Here is a 7074-nt window from a genome sequence, read left to right on the forward strand (position 1 = left end):
CTATAACATAAATAATAAACAGGGGCATGAATGCTAAACAGGTAATAAACAAAACATGCTCGGAAATAAATAGTGACATACCGATGGAGATATAAACATAATTATTACTACTTGTTAAAATCTACTAAGCATATCAACATGACATTATCTAAAAGATAAGTCAAGGTACCCGCCTCAAAGAAAGTCGAATCCAGAAATCCTCCGTCGAGACGCCCGTCTCGAATCAAAGTCCTGTAACGTATGATATACATATTTAGCTAATTCAAAGTACCAATTAACCAAATCCAAATTTCCTATTAAACTAGGAAACCCTAATTCATCATTTAATCTCAGTTAGCTCGTTAATCCAAATCTAACTCGAATCCTATATTAATTCCTGAATAAATGTTTAACTCCTTTAATCACATGGGTTGATCAATGTAGAGTTAGCTCGATCACATAAATCAACCTAACTCACCCAAAATTGACCTATCATTTACCCATGTAATTAAACTCAGAAATTTTTGGAAGATTACCTGCTTATTCACTGTCGGAGCGTGTTCACCACCGTAAAGGTGATCGAACTAGTGCAATATCACTGTCAAACCTTGGATTTTAATAGCTAAGAAGGGATTAGTGACCGAAAATCTGTCCAACAATTCCCTTCAATATCAATAAAGATAGCCAACTTAAAAGAGCAGAATATAGGCGAAGCTTGAGACCTCATCGTGGATTGATCTAGGGCAGAGGGCACTAGGGCAGTGGCACTGCTCGGGTTGAGAGACGACAGCGGCGTCGACAGGGAACAGTGGTGACAGCCGGTGCTAGGGCAGAGATGGGAACTTGACCGGTGCTAGGGCTGAGGAAGATGGCGGTGGTGGCGTCGGCTAGGGCAAAGGCTACAAATCGGCAGTGGCTTGCCCTCGATCACTGGCGTCAGTGGGGCTTCAAGCGCTGGCAGCCGACTATTAGCTGAGAGGGGCGAGGGTGGAGACGACTAGAGCAGAGGGGAGCCTCGGCCGATGGTGGCTCGAGCTCTAGGGCAAAGGAGCGAGGGGAAGGAGACGACACAAGGAAGAGGAGTTGGTGGCGGGTGAAACGAATGAGGGAGATCTGTGCCCTTAGGGTTTTGTACGTGTAGGGGAGAACGGAACCGAAGTGAGCGGCGGCAACGGCGGCACGTCGGTTGGGGAAGGGAAGAAGAAACGGCGACGGGTGAGGCGGGGGGCGTGGGTCGGGGGAAAGGAAACGGGGAAAGAGAGGAAAAGGAAAAAGAAAATAAAAATTCAACTTTTCCTCGTTAAAATGGGATAGCCTAAACAAGCTTTCCCATGACCCAATATTTATCTCCGTAACCTAAGCCACACGAGCTCCGAAAAATTCCCAGAAAATTTCTAAACTTTCAAAAAATTCCCTTATGGTTATTCGCCCTTTTTCGATATTTTACAAAGGCTGTATTTATAGCCTTGGTCGGGACGCCTAGAGTGGGATAGAATTCTATCCCCGATGCGTTGGTCAAAGTTCACGTTGAATATGATAATATTTGAGTTCCAGGTGCCCGGAAGGGTTCCGGCCGCTCGACCCACAAAGTCAACCTGGTTGGCTTTTTTGGTCTTGGCCCTCTGCTTCGGTTCTGCTCGCCTCGGTCCAGGTCTTCCGCTCTGGCTCCGCTCGCTTGGGTGATTTTGGCCTTCCGAAATAGGGCTCACCCGAACCCAACTTCTGGCCTCCTCGAGCAACCTTTCGCTCTGACTTCTCATCCCTCAGAAATGTTGCGCGCCTCCTTCTTGTCTGCCTGTGTACTCTTCCACAGCACCTCGTCCCTTAGACGCATCAAGTCTGTTGGCTCTCTCCTATGCCGTCCTTCTCGGTAGCTGCGTCTTTTGCTCGACTTTCTATTCTCCTAAGCTTCTGGACACTTAGACACAGGGTTAAATATAACAGGGCCTAACTTAACTTGTTTAATCACATCAAAACAACCTTAGGGTACCAACATCCATCTTGAAGAATTCCTGAGGCTTTGTGATATGGTAAACTGTGAGGGTGTCTCAGCGGATGTAATTCGATTGATGACATTTCCTTTCAGTATTAAAGATTGGGCAAAGACTTGGTTTAATTTTCTCCATCCTTAAAGCATCACAAGTTGGAAATAATTAGAGCAACAATTTCTTAATCATTTTTTCCCTCTAAGTAGAACATTGTATATGAGGAATTGCATCACAAATTTTGCTTAAGCAGATGGAGAGTCACTATTTGAAGCATGAGATAGATTCAAGAGACTACAAAGATAGTGCCCTCATCATGGTTTAGAAAAATGATTGACCCTACACATATTCTATAAAAGAATTTCTTTCTCAAATAAGTGTTTGTTAGATTCATCAGTTGATGGTTTTTTCATGAATAAGAGCGTGGATAAAGTATATATATATCAATTGATTAGGTGACATTGAACCTCTATGAATGGTCAAACAAAAGTTGGACGGAATCTCCCTAAAAAATTCAAAAAGTGCAAGCCATAAATGCAGGAGTGCCTGTCAAACAAATTGTAATTCAACCATCCAAGAGTTTTGAAATTCACAAGTCACAGAATGAGGGGTCCAAATAGTTGGAGGCAAAGATTGATAGTATAGTTTCAAAGTGGTTCAAACATGATCCCCCTCATACACATACACTAGATCTTGCAATCAAGATCTAGTGAAAATGGTAATGATATTAAGTTGAGAAGTGGAAAGAATAATGAAGAACTTCTGAAAAAGGACTTGTACAGAATTGAGGAGAAGAATAATAGAATACTTCAAGAACTCAGTTCCATTACTCCAAGATGTTCCCAAAAGCCACAAGTACCTTTTCCTCAATGATTGATCACACCGACATTAGATAAGCAAGTTGGACCTCCTCCGCAACCTCAAAGGGAATATGGGAAAAAGGAAGTTCAATCATTCCCAAGACCTTCACTAAGGGTTCCTTTTCCACAAAGGCTAGTGAAGGTCAACGAAAACAAAGACTTTAAAAAGTTTTATGATTCTAATGCGGTTGAGTGCAAATTTCAGGATGTATATAAAGATAAAGACTCTTCAGATGAGGATTGTGATGATAATAGAGTGGATAACAAGTTTTTAGATCTATCTTCTTGCGTTACTGGGGATTATGGTGAAATTAAATTTTTAGATGATGAATGTAATGAGGTAAATAAACTTAAAAATGTAAATAAAGTCAATGATCCTGCTGTAGTAGATTCACCTGCTGAGGATATAGATGTTTATTTTTTTATGTTTGTGTTGATGATGATGTTATGAAAGGAAGTGTAGGGAGCTATGTTATGGAAGAAGCATCTCAAGAATCACTTCTTTTATCCACACAACTCTTAGAGACTATGAGAATTGCAAGAATTGAACATGTTATGGACCAATGTGTAGGGACTCATGTAGATATGGCTAAGTCTCAAGAATCACCACCTTTGGCAACACCAACACTTGAACCAGAGTCAGAACCATTATTTGATTCAAAATAAGTCACATCCACTGGTTTGGAACTTTCAGGTACCTTTTGGCAATGCAAGGTTAGTACTTCTTGTGTACCTATGCTTGATTTTATTGAATGTGATTCCATTACTCATAACTTCTTTACTAAACTTGATATGGTTTTGGTTCTTACTTATTTAACTTGTATATGGGAGGTATGTTTTTCTTTTAAATGTGCAGAATTTCATGGGGCCTAAAATTGGAAGCTCAATATGAATCATCTTCGCCCACCTAAAAGAACTTCAAAGAAGATGAAGATGAAGAGAGCGATACTTCACTTTTTAACTCCTATATTGAAAGCTACCTCCATAATAAGATCCCTTGGTAGGAGGGTGTTGAAATATCTTACCCCTCTAAGAGCGAGATTTAGATGAATCTAACTAGGTGGTCGAGCTAATGACCTTAAACAAGCGCTTCTTGGGAGGCAACCCAAGTTCAATCTTGTTTTCATTTCAGTTTTAGTTTCCTATAAGTTCCTTTTTAGTTTCTTTACTAATAATAAAATCATATCCTCTACTTAATTTTTCTTGTCTATCTTATTTTTATAGATTTCAAAGTTGTGGAGGAATGTGAGTATTGGATAGAGGAGTATCTTCAAGCACATTAATGTCAACCATTTGGAGCTCATCACTTGGTAACTTCTCTAAATTTCATAAAACCTCCTCCATATATCATTTCTAGTTTTCATTGGGACAATGAAAAGTTTATGTCTGGGGGATGCATTTGGTTTAGTTTAGTTGTTGCTTATTTCTTTTTACATAATAAATTTATCCTAGTTGCCTCATTTATCAAATCATGATTGTTTGTTCCCTAATGCAAAATGCTAGCACGTTTCATCTAGATATTTATGTTGTGTGATTTGGTATGATAGTATTTCTATTGATCTATGTTTTCCTATCCATAGTTGTCACGCCCCAGAGGAGTCCCTGTCCGAAAAAATTTCGGCAGCATCTCCCCTGTACGGTGGACAATATGAAACTTCAACATAACACATATACCTCAGCCACAGGCGGCTGGAATAATAACAATAAATAAAAACAATCACCATGCAGTTTATACAGATATTCAGCCTCTGGCTGTCACAACCACGCAGTTAATAATAGTAATCACGAACAATAGTACTCTGACTCAAAATCCACCCTACTCAACTACACTCGTAAAGCTCAAATCCAATGAACTCACCTCTTCTGCCGTCCAGGCAGACATGTAGTAGAATAAATCCAAATCCAAATCCATCGACATAATAAAATCCATACAATGTCCATAAGTAAAATGATCCAAAACATAACAAGTTCAAAACAGTCTAGAACAGAAAAGAAACCAAAGGAAAACCAATCATATCCTCGAGGTCTGCAGGGACCAGCAACTGGAACTCTCTCCTAACAGCATCAACCTGAAAATATCAACAATGGAGGCGGGGTGAGTCCAACACTCAGTAGGTACAATTGATATGCAAAGTAAAGAAATAACACCTAGCACTAATCATGTGTACAGTCTCCTGATAAAAATAAAGATAAATGCAAACCGAAGTAGACAGGAGAGAATCTGTACTAACCAGGACCCGGTATAAGGACAAACAGTCCGAAAGGTATAGAAGACCTGTATGCATGTCAAACATAGGTATCCAAACAATATGCAGCATATAAATGCAGTAAACACAATCACAAACAATAAATGCATCATGCATATGATGCCAATGTCATGGTCACCCCTGACGCCAGTCAGCCAACTCACAACAAAAGTGGGACCGAGTGGGTAGGGCTGTGACGACCGTGCACTCTGCATCACTACTCCTGATGAGTGACCGAGAGGACGGGATGCTGTCGGAGTACACACGTACTCCTACCCCAAATCATAAATGGGGGAGCGCAATGCTCTCATCTCCTGGTATGCTATGACGGGGAGGGATCTCTAACGTGCTACACGCTGCGTCACACTACCCATGAGCGGACCAACGGAGCACCGGAAGAGCCAAACTGACGTTCTACCACGCTGTGTCAAGCTACCCCTGAGTGTCATAACGGAGCACCGAACAGTGATGACACTGGCAATGTGCTCAACAATAATGGAGCAATCTATCGCACAACATGCGATCATGCAAATGGTGCATGTCACTAAGGATGGTAATATACTAAACCAACCTCTGGACATATAACAATGGGCACCATAGTGAATAAATCATATCAAGATATACTGATCAATAAGGTATCAAACCTAGGTCCTGAACATGTGAAACATGGTTATATCACTACCCATGAGCATGAAAAATCAGGTACAAGATCAATACGAGATGCAAACAAACAACCAATCAAACAGGTAGCATGTATTGGGCAGTGATTAACCGAAACAAATAAGAAACATAATTAATGCAACATGTTAATTTCATTACTAAGCATATCAAAGACAATAAGTCAAAAGTACCCGCCTCCAAAAGAAATGGTCCAATCAATCCAGATCCGGACGTCGAGATACTCGTCTCGCGTCAAAGTCCTGTGAGATCAATGTGTATATTTTTATTTAGCTACAATTCTCATAAATAGCTAAATGAAATCTTTAACCCTAAATTAGGACAAACCCTAATCAATATACACAACCTCAATCTACTCATAATCATCCATCTAAACAATCGAATCAAAACCATATTCTATAGCATGTATAAAATGCTCTACACTTTACCTCAAATCAACCGGATCAAGAAGGAGGAAGTGGTGATCGACCACAGCTACTTTCCACAGCAAACAACCTACTGTTGATGCTCGAACCAAGCAAATCCACAGATCTCAACAGAACGGAACAGAATCTCCTCTCTGCTGGATTCTTCCCTACTATTCGGATCAAGGTGAGATCAAGAACACCACAGAACATCATAGTAACCAAAACTCACCTCACTGATCTCAACCATACATACCCAATTCTGTGCCAAATCCCTTCCTCTCTAAGGATCAGCAGAAGGCTCGGCAGTGTACTGCGGGGTGGCGCCGTGAGATGAGTGTCGCGGCTGAGCACAGAAGAAAAGGTCGGCTCTGTGAGTTGTGGCCGGTGGTCGGCTGGCGTCACTGTGCTGGCCTCGTGCGGGAAGAGGACTCAACAGTGGCACGCCAAGGAAGAACTCGGCACCTAGGTCTCAGCTAGGACACAAGTGTTTGGGGGTGAGCTTGGCTCACGCGACGCCGTTGCTTGGACAGGAAGGAAAAAGAGAGGCAGGGACCTAAGGCACGGTCAAGTGGAGGTGAGGTTTCCCCTTGTCTCTCGTCGGCTGGCAAGGATGGGTTGGCCGAGAGAAGGAGCCGGCGATGCTCTCGTGACAGTCGCCTGGCGGCGCGCTGCAGACCCAATTTCGTGCGGAATAAAGCTCGGGAGAGAAGAGGAAGAAGAGGAAGTGGGCGGCGGCGAGGAAGAAACCGCCGGACCAGCGGTTAGGGCAAGGGAGGAGGAAGGTGTCGGGCGTGTGCGGGAGGTCTCGGCGTCGGGTGCACGGGGAAAGAAGCGGTGGAAATAAAGAAAAAGAGAAAACAAAATAAAAAGAAAAAGGAATTTAAGAAATAAACATTTCCTCGCTTAAATGGGGTAGCCC

The 7074-nt window shown here is 42.1% G+C and overlaps 1 non-coding gene across 1 annotated transcript; it reads right to left on the reverse strand.

The window, feature by feature from the left end:
* Positions 1-2181: 2181 nt before the first annotated feature.
* Positions 2182-2287, reverse strand: LOC121968912. The gene has a single exon (XR_006108428.1). It is a non-coding gene; the product is annotated as a small nucleolar RNA R71 (small nucleolar RNA).
* Positions 2288-7074: the final 4787 nt, after the last annotated feature.

The sequence above is a fragment of the Zingiber officinale genome, chromosome 3B, assembly GCF_018446385.1.
Source record: "Zingiber officinale cultivar Zhangliang chromosome 3B, Zo_v1.1, whole genome shotgun sequence".
Classification (NCBI taxonomy): Eukaryota; Viridiplantae; Streptophyta; class Magnoliopsida; order Zingiberales; family Zingiberaceae; genus Zingiber; species Zingiber officinale.